The sequence below is a fragment of the Malaclemys terrapin genome, chromosome 3 (assembly GCF_027887155.1).
Source record: "Malaclemys terrapin pileata isolate rMalTer1 chromosome 3, rMalTer1.hap1, whole genome shotgun sequence".
NCBI classification, from domain to species: domain Eukaryota; kingdom Metazoa; phylum Chordata; order Testudines; family Emydidae; genus Malaclemys; species Malaclemys terrapin.
Window position 1 is genome coordinate 207,601,947 of NC_071507.1, and position 12,980 is coordinate 207,614,926.

Here is a 12,980-nt window from a genome sequence, read left to right on the forward strand (position 1 = left end):
CCAGCCGCATGCGCAGCTGGGCTCCCCGATCCAGCTCCTGGCCCCACGGGCAGCTCGGGCTGCCCCCGCCGCTCCATATTCGTGGGGGTTATAGTGGACCACAAGCTAAATATCAGTCAACAGTGTGATGCTGTTGCAAAAAAAGCAAACCTGATTCTGGGATGTATTAACAGGTGTGTTGTGAGCAAGACACGAGAAGTCATTCTTCCGCTCTACTCTGCTCTGGTTAGGCCTCAGCTGGAGTATTGTGTCCAGTTCTGGGCACCGCATTTCAAGAAAGATGTGGAGAAATTGGAAAGGGTCCAGAGAAGAGCAACAAGAATGATTAAAGGTCTTGAGAACATGACCTATGAAGGCAGGCTGAAAGAATTGGGTTTGTTTAGTTTGGAAAAGAGAAGACTGAGAGGGGACATGATAGCAGTTTTCAGGTATCTAAAAGGGTGTCATGAGGAGGAGGGAGAAAACTTGTTCACCTTATGTGACAATGCGGTTCTGGCGGAACCCAACTGAGAGTGCCAACTCCGGACAAATTGCTAAAACAGGGCAGTTACAGCCCAAGGCTGGGGTTTTTCCACCTCTAAGGCAAACCAAACCAGCCAGACTAAGACTTCGGTTTCATCCCACTGGCTAACCGCAAGCCTCACAAGCAATCTCCTTAGACACTCCAGTTTCCCAGTATCACCACCAGTGCCACACGTTATGGGGACAAATGGTTATGAAAACCAATACCCCAGTAAAAGAAAAAGGTTCTCTTGATCCCAAAGGACCAAGCCCCAGACCCAGGTCAATATATAAGTCAGATCTTACCCACAAATCACGCTGCTGCCAATCCTTTAGAATCTAAAATCTAAAGGTTTATTCATAAAAGGAAAAAGATAGAGATGAGAGTTAGAATTGGTTAAATGGAATCAATTACATACAGTAATGGCAAAGTTCTTGGTTCAGGCTTGCAGCAGCGATGGAATAAACTGCAGGTTCAAATCAAGTCTCTGGAATACATCCCCCGCTGGGATGGGTCATTCAGTCCTTTGTTCAGAGCTTCAGTTTGTAGCAAAGTTCCTCCAGAGATAAGAAGCAGGATTGAAGACAAGATGGAGATGAGGCATCAGCCTTATATAGTCTTTTCCAGGTGTAAGAACACCTCTTTGTTCTTACTGTGGAAAATTACAGCAAAATGGAGTCTGGAGTCACATGGGCCAGTCCCTGCATACTTTGCTGAGTTACAAGGCATATCTGCCTTCTCTCAATGGGTCCATTGTATAGCTGATGGTCCTTAATGGGCCATCAAGCAGGCTAGGCAGAGCTAATCTCAGCTTGTCTGGGATGTCACCCAGAAGCATGGCATAAGTTTGCCATACAGACAGTATAGAGCCAATATTCATAACTTTGACTACAAAACTGATACACACATATAAACAGCATAATCATAACCAGCAAACCATAACCTTGTCCTAGACACCCCATTTGACCCCCTTTATACAAGATTTGGGTGCCACTACAGGACCTTGGTTGCAACAATGATCTATATGGTCCCAGTTTATGTCAATAATAGAACAAGAAGCAATGGGCTTAAACTGCAGCAAGGGAGGTTTAGGTTGGACATTAGGAAAAAGTTCCTAACTGTCAGGGTGGTTAAACACTGGAATAAATTGCCTAGGGAGGTTGTGGAATCTCCATCTCTGGAGAGATTTAAGAGTAGGTTAGATAAATGTCTATCACGGATGGTCTAGACAGTATTTGGTCCTGCTATGCGGGCAGTGGACTGGACTCGATGACCTCTCGAGGTCCCTTCCAGTCCTAGAATCTATGAATCTATGAATCATAATATAATATATTTAATTTAAACCATGGTTTTGGGCAGTTCATTTCCCTTGTTTCTTGAGGAAGAGGCGTTAGTGAGGGAGCATGACTGGAGGGCACCTATGGGAGGGGAATGATCTGCTATTTTAGCTACCAGCTCTGCCCTCCTCCTGGCCCCACCATGTCCCCGGTAGGGCTGGAAGGGCCATGGGAAGAACGGAGGATGGTAACTGATGGGGTGTGAGGAGCACATCCACCAGCTGGAGGCAGCAAGAAGAATAACAGAGACCTCCAGGAGCTCTCCACTTCAGGGAGCTAGTGCAAAGGAAGGGGCTCTGCACAACCCTCTTCAGTGTGGGAGTGTCACGGAGTATTGGGGAACTCAGGGCCCTGCACCCCCGGCTTCCTGCGATTCACTGCGACTCTCAGCCAGCCAGTAAAGCAGAAGGTTTATTTGGATGACAGGAATACAGTCCAAGACAGGTCTTGCAGGCACAGACAACAGGGACCCCCTCAGTTAGGTCCATCTTGGGGTCCCAGGGCCCCCAGCCCAGCCCCCCTTGGGAGGTCAGAGCCATCTCTGCCTCCCAGCCATCTCTCCAGCCTGCTTCCAACACCCTGCCTTCAGCGACCCCTCCCACAGCCTTTGTTCAGTTTCCCGGGCTAAGGAGTCACCTGGCCTTCAACCCCTTCCTGGGTTCTTATGTTACACACTCAGGTATGCGCCCTCGGGCAGTCTCCCATCCTCCAATGCAGACTATCCCAGCCACACTCTCCTGTCAGCATTCACAGACCACAGTGAGAACAGGCCCAGTTCGTCACATCTCTCCCCCCTTCGAGACCGAACTGAGCAGGGTCACTTTAGCCAGTGACCCGGGGAAGTTCGAACCTACCCCCGTTCCCATGGATGCCCCCGCATGCCTCCCAGTCCTTGGTGAGAATTACACCAGGCCCCTTCAGTTTCACGCCCCCCCTTAGGTCGGGGGTGCTCGATGGCACTTGCAGTTCGCATGTGGGAAGGTTTATGCGGCCTGTGCCCTTTCCCCACCCCCATACCTCTGGGGCTCCAACTGGGCTGTGGTCTTCTCCCAGCGCTCCAGTCTGGAGGTCTGTGCTTTGGGCTCTCTTGGTTTAGAGCCGCCCTTTTAACCTTGGCCACCCTCCGGAAAGGCTCCTCTATGCTGGGCAAGGGTCCTAAAGCTGTTTTCCCCTTGTCCCAGGCCTTCCTCCCCCTCTGACAGGGGTCACAGGATCCGCAGTACTGTCGGACAGTAACAAAGACCCCAGGCCAGTAAAAGCTCCGTAGCAGCCTCTGCTGGGTACGCCAGGTTCCCTGGTGCCCTGAGAGGGGAATGTCATGGGCCTGGCACAGCAGCTGGCGGCAATACTTCTGGGGTACCACCAGCTGCCTCCTGATCCCCCCTGACTCCATTTTCCCTGGGGGAGCCCATTCTCGGTACAGGAACCCCTTCTCCCACAGGAACCTTTTCCGGCCACCTCGTCCCATGGTCTGTACCGCATTGAGGTCGGCCAGGTCCCTTATCTTCCGCAAGGAGGGATCTCTCTGTAACTCGGCCTGGAACTCAGCAGCTGGGACAGGGATGGCCACCTGCTCTTTCTCGCCCGCTGGGTCTGAAGCTGCAGCCTCCCTGAGCCGTGTCCCTGGGCGTTCCCTCCCCACCAGGTTAGGGTCCTGCGCCTCAGGCAAGGCACCCCCCCCAAGGCCAGGGCGCAGTGCCCCTCGCTGGCTCTGACTGCGGGTCACAACCAGTGCCCTTTGGGGGTTGCTTGGCCAGTTCTCCAGGTCCCCCCACATCAATACCTCAGTGGGCAAATACGGGTGTACCCCCACATCCTTGGGGCCCTCCTTGGCCCCCCACTTCAGGTGTACCCTTGCCACGGGCACTTTGACTGGTGTTCCGCCCACCCCCGTTAGGGTCAGGTAGGTGTTGGGCACCACCTGATCTGGGGCCACCACCTCGAGCCGGGCCAGCGTCACCTCTGCGCCCGTATCCCAGTATCCACTGACCTTCCTCCCATCCACCTCCAGGGGAACAAGGTACTCTCTCCGGAGGGACAGCCCTGCGCCTACCGTATAAACCAAAAACCCTGAATCTGGAGCATCCAGCCCCCTAGAGGAGCTGGCCTGGAGCTCTCCTCCCTCCTTAGCAGGTGGTACTCTGCCAGCCCCCCTTCCCTGGGAATGCTGCCTCTCGCCGGGCTGGGTCTCTACCCAGTCAACCCTCTGTGGGTTCGGTCTGCTCAGTCTGTCCCTGAGCCTGGGGCACTGGGCCCGTATGTGGCCTTTTTGGCCACAGTGGTAGCAGCCCATGTCCCATGGGTCCCCCCGGGTGGGTCGGATGGTCCTGACGCCGGATGTTCCCCTCTGATGGGGTTTTTCTGTACTTTCCCACAGGGAGGTCCCATGGTGACTCTCTCTCTGCGTTGTGGTGGGACTGTTCCTTTGGGACTCCTCCCTTCTATCTCCTGACCGGCTCTTTACAAACTCATCGGCCAGCCGGCCTGCATGTCGCGGGTTCTCTGGCTTTCTGTCCACCAACCACAGCCTCAGGTCGGATGGGCACCGCTCATACAGTTGCTCCAGTACCAGCAGTTTGACCAGGTCCTCCTTCGTCTGGGCCCCATCAGCCCACTTGCTGGCGTATCCTTCCATGCGGACGGCTAGTTGCAGATATGAGATCTCAGGGGTTTTATCCTGACTCCGGAACCTTTCCCGGTACATCTCAGGAGTCAGCCCAAACTCTCGTAGCAGGGCCTTTTTGAATAGCTCGTAGTCCCCTTTCTCTGCCTCTTCCAGTTGGCGGTACAATGCCACGGCTTTGGGGTCCAGTAAGGGGGTAAGGACCCGGAGTCTGTCCGCGGGATCAACCCGGTGCAGCTCGCAGGCCGTCTCAAAGGCCTCCAGGAAGTCATCCATGTCCTCCCCCTCCTTGTATGGGGCCATGATGCACTTATCAAAGCTCCGTGCAGTCCTGGGTTCCCCCTCACTCACCGCAGCCGGGGGTTCGCTGCCCTTCAATCTCGCCAGTTCCAGGTCATGCTGACGCTGTCTCTCTTCACGCTGATGCTGTCTCTCATTCTCCTGTCTCTGTCTCTCATTCTCCTCCCGTTCATGCTGACGCTGTCTCTCTTCATGCTGTCTCTGTTGTTCCCGATCCTCCAGCTCTCTCAGTTTTAGCTCTTTCTCCCATTCCAGCCAATTCCGCTCCACGGATGCCGAACGTCGCCGGGAGGGTCCCCTGCTGGCCGGGGGGCCACGGCGCCTTCGGTATTTGCTGGGCTCCTCCCCACCCTTCCCCTAGGCATAGGAAGGAGGGGTCTCGGGAAGCCCTCAGCAGCCGGCTGACCACTCCCAGCTGGGACAGACACTGGTGCCTGCGCTGCATTTGCCAGGCTGCTTCCCTGAGACACAGGGATCAGTTCATTCGCGCGATCTTCCGCCTCCAGCTGGGCAATGAGCTGTTCTTTGGTGAGCCTCCCAATGCACAGCCCCCTCTGCTTGCACAGCTCCACCAGGTCGCTCTTAAGCCGCTTGGCATACATCTTCCTGCTGGCCACTCACCGGCCTGTGTGCTCACAGCTCCCCACAGTTCCCAGGGGGTCCCCTAGTGTGCCAGCCCTTCTCGAGGTCACCACCTCTCTGCCAGGGTCGAGCTGCAGACTTCTCCGCCCCTGGGACCACTCGCTGCGATCCCCCCGGGGGACCCTGTTACTGCAAAAGTCCTTCTCGCTGGTCACACACTCACAGGGGTAATAACCGTCTCTCTCTCACTCTTCAGCACGCCTGGTCCCCGTCAATCCCCCTTCGTTTTACTGCTCCCCAGTCACTTACTGCAGGAAGCGCCGTCCACGGGGTGCAGTAGATCCCAGCGCTGCCACCAGTTGTCACGGAGTATTGGGGAACTCAGGGCCCTGCACCCCCGGCTTCCTGCGATTCACTGCGACTCTCAGCCAGCCAGTAAAGCAGAAGGTTTATTTGGATGACAGGAATACAGTCCAAGACAGGTCTTGCAGGCACAGACAACAGGGACCCCCTCAGTTAGGTCCATCTTGGGGTCCCAGGGCCCCCAGCCCAGCCCCCCTTGGGAGGTTAGAGCCATCTCTGCCTCCCAGCCATCTCTCCAGCCTGCTTCCAACACCCTGCCTTCAGCGACCCCTCCCACAGCCTTTGTTCAGTTTCCCGGGCTAAGGAGTCACCTGGCCTTCAACCCCTTCCTGGGTTCTTATGTTACACACTCAGGTATGCGCCCTCGGGCAGTCTCCCATCCCCCAATGCAGACTATCCCAGCCACACTCCCCTGTCAGCATTCACAGACGACAGTGAGAACAGGCCCAGTTCGTCACAGGGAGTCCTGTTGAGGTGTGGAATGGCCCCGTCAGTGGGGTGTGCTCAGATGAATTAGGATGCTTCAAAGAGATGAATAGTCTCGGTTCTGGAATACCAATGTTCAAGGCAACAGAGTGTCCTGTGGCACCTTTAAGACTAACAGAAGTATTGGGAGCATAAGCTTTCGTGGGTAAGAACCTCACTTCTTCAGATGCAAGTAATGGAAATCTCCAGAGGCAGGTATAAATCAGTATGGAGATAACGAGGTTAATTCAATCAGGGAGGGTGAGGTGCTCTGCTAGCAGTTGAGGTGTGAACACCAAGGGAGGAGAAACTGCTTCTGTAGTTGGATAGCCATTCACAGTCTTTGTTTAATCCTGATCTGATGGTGTCAAATTTGCAAATGAACTGGAGCTCAGCAGTGTCTCTTTGGAGTCTGGTCCTGAAGTTTTTTTGCTGTAAGATGGCTACCTTTACATCTGCTATTGTGTGGCCAGGGAGGTTGAAGTGTTCTCCTACAGGTTTTTGTATATTGCCATTCCTGATATCTGACTTGTGTCCATTTATCCTCTTGCGTAGTGACTGTCCAGTTTGGCCAATGTACATAGCAGAGGGGCATTGCTGGCATATGATGGCATATATAACATTGGTGGACGTGCAGGTGATTGAGCCGGTGATGTTGTAGCTGATCTGGTTAGGTCCTGTGATGGTGTTGCTGGTGTAGATATGTGGGCAGAGTTGGCATCGAGGTTTGTTGCATGGATTGGTTCCTGAGTTAGAGTTACTATGGTGCGGTGCGTGGTTGCTGGTGAGAATATGCTTAAGGTTGGCAGGTTGTCTGTGGGCGAGGACTGGCCTGCCTCCCAAGGTCTGTGAAAGCGAGGGATCATTGTCCAGAATGGGTTGTAGATCACTGATAATGCATTGGAGAGGTTTAAGCTGAGGACTGTAGGTGATGGCCAGTGGAGTTCTGTTGGTTTCTCTTCTGGGCCTGTCTTGTAGGAGGAGGCTTCTGGGTACACGTCTGGCTCTGTTGCTTTGTTTCTTTATTTCCTTGTGTGGATATCGTAGTTTTGAGATTGCTTGGTGAAGATCTTGTAGGTGTTGGTCTCTGTCTGAGGGGTTGGAGCACATGCGGTTGTACCTCAGTGCTTGGCTGTAGACGATGGATCATGTGGTGTGACCGGGGTGGAAGCTGGAGGCATGAAGGAAGGCATAGCGGTGGGTGGGTTTTCGGTATAGGGTGGTGTTAATGTGGCCATTGCTTATTTGTACGGTGGTGTCTAGGAAGTGGACCTCCCGTGTAGATTGGTCCAGGCTGAGGTTGATGGTGGGGTGAAAGCTGTTGAAATCATGGTGGAATTCTTCCAGGGTCTCCTTCCCATGGGTCCAGATGATGACGATGTCATCAATGTAGCGTAGGTAGAGAAGGGGCATGAGTGGACGAGAGCTGAGGAAGCGTTGTTCCAGGTCAGCCATAAAAATGTTGGTGTATTGTGGGGCCATGCGGGTGCCCATAGCGGTGCCACTGGTCTGGAGGTATATATTGTCACCAAATTTGAAATAATTGTGCGTGAGGATAAAGTCACAGAGCTCAGCAATAAGTTGTGCTGTGTCATCATCAGGGATACTGTTCCTGACAGCTTGTATTCCATCTGTATGTGGGATGTTTGTGTAGAGAACCTCTACATCCATGGTGGCTAGGATGGTGTTTTCTGGGAGGTCACCAATGCATTGTAGTTTTCTCAGGAAATCTGTGGTGTCACGGAGATAGCTGGGAGTGCTGGTGGCGTAGGGTCTGAGTAGGGAGTCCACATATCCAGACAGTCCTTCAGTGAGAGTGCCAATGCCCGAGATGATGGGGAGTCCAGGATTTCCAGGTTTGTGGATCTTAGGCAGTAGATAGAATAACCCCGGTCGGGGCTCTAAGGGTATGTTGATTTGTTCCTGTGTTAGTGTAGGGAGTGTCCTGAGCAGATGGTGCAGTTTCTTAGTGTATTCCTCAGTGGGATCTGAGGAAAGTGGCCTGTAGAATTTGGTATTGGAGAGTTGTCTGGCAGCCTCCTTCTGGTAGTCAGACCTGTTCATGGTGACAACAGCACCTCCTTTATCAGCCTCTTTGATGAGAATGTCAGGGTGGTTTCTGAGGCTGTGGATGGCATTGCGTTCTGCATGACTTAGGTTATGAGGCAAGCGATGTTGTTTTTCCACAATTTCTGCCTGTGCACGTCGGCGGAAGCATTCTATGTATAGGTCCAGACTGTCATTTCGACCCTCAGGAGGAGTCCATGTGGAGTTCTTCTTCCTGTGTTGTTGGTGGGAGGGTATCTGTGTATCAGTGCGCTGTTCAGTGCTATCTTGAAAGTATTCTTTGAGTCGGAGGCGGCAAAAGAAGGCTTCCAGATCACCGCAGAACTGTATCATGTTCGTGGGGGTGCTGGGGCAAAAGGAGAGCCCCCGAGATAGGACAGACTCTTCTGCTGGGTTGAGTGTGTAGCTGGATAAATTGACGATATTGCTGGGTGAGTTAGGGGTACCCCCGTTGTGGCCCCATGTGGCAGGTAGGATTTTAGACAGCTTACGGTCCTTTTTCCTTTGTAGAGAGGAGAAGTGTGTAATGTAGATCTCACTGTGGTCTGTGCAGGTAATCGCACTATGCAGATCAGTTTTAGAGCAACTGGAATATTAACATTTTCTTCTCTTTGGGGGGGCGGTATCTGAGGAACGCCTGAGCCAAAGATGTGGTCTCCTCATCTCAAAAAAGACATACTGGCATTAGAAAAGGTTCAGAGAAGGGCAACTAAAATGATTAGGGGTTTGGAATGGGTCCCATATGAGGAGAGATTAAAGAGGCTAGGACTCTTCAGCTTGGAAAAGAGGAGACTAAGGGGGATATGATAGAGGTATATAAAATCATGAGTGATGTGGAGAAAGTGGATAAGGAAAAGTTATTTACTTGTTCCCATAACATAAGAACTAGGGACCACCGAATGAAATTAATAGGCAGCAGGTTTAAAACAAATAAAAGGAAGTTCTTCTTCACGCAGCGCACAGTCAATCTATGGAACTCCTTGCCTGAGGAGGTTGTGAAGGCTAGGACTATAACAGTGTTTAAAAGAGAACTAAATACATTCATGGAGGTTAAGTCCATTAATGGCTATTAGCCAGGATGGGTAAGGAATGGTGTCCCTAGCCTCTGTTTGTCAGAGGGTGGAGATGGATGGCAGGAGAGAGCTCACTTATGTTCTTATGTTCTAAATTATTCCAAACTTGCACCATTGCCCCTGTTGTGGCATACCGATATCCTAGATAATCTAATTATGCATGTGGATTTTAGAGTACTTTGAAAATTAAAAGAAGCTCATAATGCAGAGGGAGGACATGTATTGGGAACCTCTTGATCAAATGACCTAAATTTGCACCATAAATTCTACCCCAGTCCCTGAATAGCTTTTTAATTATTGCTTCCCCAAAATGGAAGTGGGTGGTGGAATTTATCCATGACTGATCCCGAGAGAGTAATATCAGGATCAGAGCCATAGTTTGAGCTCCAAGCATGTGTAAAAAAAAAAAGTTAGAAGTGTAAAATTTGGATGTTGCTTGATTATTTCAGTGGGACTGTATCTCACTTAAACAACCTCTAAAATCTTGACTACTAAACCAACCCTGTGGCTATTTTCAAAACAAGATTTTTTGAGAGCCTCTTTCCCCTAATCAGCCTTCTCTTACCCTAACCTATTCTGTCATGCTACCAGCACTCTGTTCTATATGTACTTGCAATGGTGGAAAGGAGAAATTTTCACACCTGGATCCAGTCTTTCAGGCCCACAAAGTCAGCAGTTACTCTGATTTGGGGGAATTAGGAATGTAAAGGATAATTTCATTTTTAAAGTTGATCTGTAAAGGGGCAATAACAGAGACTGTGCCTTCGTTTGATTTTCTTCTGATGTGTAAAGAAGGCATGAAGATTTGGGGGCCTAGGTGGTGGTGTTGTGGTTTTTTTTTTGTTTGTTTGTTTTTTTTGTATGTTTGTTTTTGTTTGTTCTGAGGACGGAAGATACATTTATGTTGCCTCCTTTTATATTAAAAATCCAGGTCCTGCCTAGCCTGGGGGACTCATGCTTTGGCTTTGTCTAGACTAGAGTTGATGGTCCTGTTCTAATTTGAGCTAACTGATCGTAAATGCTAATTGTGTTGATAACGGTGGCTCTCCACAAATGTTTGTTCTGGGGCACAAGTTTTGTGGTTTGCCTGAGACTGAGTCACCATGTCCTGATACTTTGCAAATGTTTGTGTCTAGATTTCAGAGTAGCAGCTGTGTTAGTCTGTATCCGCAAAAAGAACAGGAGTACTTGTGGCACCTTAGAGACTAATAAATTTGTTAGTCTCTAAGGTGCCACAAGTACTCCTGTTCTTTTTGTGTCTAGATTAGCATTCACAGTCACTTAACAAGCAACTGACAAGCCTATGATACCAGGAGAACTAGTTAGATGATATCACAAGAGTCAAGAGACAGAAAATTGAGCAATGGAGATGGGAAGGGATTTTAAATCACACTTCGAAAAACTCTGTTTTGTCTGATTTTGTTAACACCTATTTAACTTCAGTGCCAAATGAGCCTTTTGGATAAAGAATGCCTGGGTGCAAGGGAGGATGAGAGAGACAAATTTGCCCCCAGATTTTTACTATCCTGGGGGGCCAGTACAGTCCCATCCCTTCCTCCCCTAAATGGCACCCCGAGGACAGACACGTCCCCATCTAGGCAGAGCAGCTCGGCACTGGCAGAAATGGGGGAAGGCAGCGGCAGTGACTCTGCATACCCCCAAAATGCATCCAGGGTGGACTCCCGTCCCCCTCTCCTGACACTGCAGTGGGCCTGCCCGGCCGGCTCCCTCTGCCTGCAGGACTCACCCAGGGCTGCCTGCAGTTGGAGCCGGCTGGGAGCTGCAGCTTTCCCAGGAGATCTAGGGATCACGCTGGGCTTGTGCAGAGCAGAGGAAGCATGGGCGGCCGGTGACCCGGCCAGTGACCCAGCTGCCCAGGGAGGCTAAGCCCCGGACCCTCCCCTTCTGTCACATTGTGGCCCGGGCCTTCAACATTCCTCTAATCTCCTTAACATAGACACAATACAAGATCCTGTCTCTTACTTACTAAACCTTAAAACAAAGAAATGTATATTTAACTAGAGTGCCTAATTTATAATACATATAGGAAACCATAGTAGACATTATATCCTAAAACAAAAGGGTGACCATATTCAGTCATAAGGATTGTTCTGGTCTGTCCCTGCCTTAACATCAGTACAGACACTGGCAGTCTGTCAGATGCGTTTCTACCAATGCCCCAGACGGTCATTCCTTTGTGCTTTTCAAAAAGAGTGGCTGGCAGGATGATCAAATCATACATTAATTCTTATAGTACAAATTCTTATAGTAAAATCCTGCTCCTACACCCCTGTGTTGCCCCAGCTCTGCGCAGACAACAGGCATGGCAAACCTCAAGCAAACTGCCCAGTGACCACAAGATCCGTTAAGGTACGAAGGCGCAGAATTTTACATTTTTTGTTGCAGAATTTTTTATTTTTTGGCACAGAATTCCCCCAGGAGTAGGAGATGCAGGGGCGTCCTACTGAGGACAGGTTTTGGGGGGGTCGCACGACTCATTCCAAAGAGAGGACAAGTTGGGACAGTCACTACATTAGAGTAAAACAGAGTCTGAGCCATTTATGAGTGGGATCATATTATGGGATTGCTTGCGATGGTGAAAGACCAGAGGCGGTGCCAGGCTCTTCCCGGCCAGGGGGCTGAGGTGGGCTAGACAGAAAATTGGAGGGGTGCACCCCCCACAAGGCTCTGCCCCGTCTGTGACCCCACCCACTGCTCCTCTCCCAGCAAGTGCCAGCCCCGCCTCGTCCTCTCCCCCTGAGACTCCACCCCCTTGGCCAGGTGTGACATTATGAGTGTAATATAATATCTCATTGAAAGGTGACAGGGCCAAAAAGAGTTAATTAACTCACAGACTGACCTGACCTATGGCCGAACCTAGACTGGTTAGGAAGATCTGTAAATGAACAGAGCTTTGAAATGCAAGTCTGCATTGTTAAAAGTAAAAGGGTAGGTGTTTGCTCAGGTCTTGTGATGTAAGCAAACAAGTCTTGTCCATTGCTTTTAAATCAAAGATCAAAAAAGGAATATTAACATTTAGGAAGACACTTGAGTAAAATAGTATTATTGTCTCTATGTCTCTTTGAAGGTTGTGGTAATCTGTATCTGAACTGTTTAATGGATAAATGACCCTGTGCTAATTGCCAGGATGTTTGGGAGAAGGAGAGTTAAGCCTATCGTTTTCTCAGGCCAAAAGGCTGCTGGAAATGTATAAGAACCCTGGGACACGATCCTGCTTCATCTCAGATCTGCTTTGGGTTTCAAGAGAGGGAAACCTTAAGCCACAAGGACTGAGATCCCCAGTCACTGACTGGAGCCACCCTGAATATGGACATTGCACTATAACCTCTGGACTATTTCTAAAAGGACTTTTGGCAACTACAAGCTCACCTCTGCTATGTGTCTGAACCTCAAGAATTGAATTCAAGTCTGTCTGTAGATTGATCTTTTAACCAACACTCTCTCTTTTCTTTTTTAATAAATTTTAGCTTAGTTAATAAGAATTTACTATAGTGTGTATTTTGGGTGAGATCTAAGCTATAATTGAACCTGGGTATGTGGCTGATCCTTCGGGGTTGGAAGAAGAGGCCTGAGGCTGGGCACTTTAAGGGAACTGCGTTGTTTGGACTCTGAGTAACCAGTGAGGTCGTATAGAAGCTGTTTTGTGC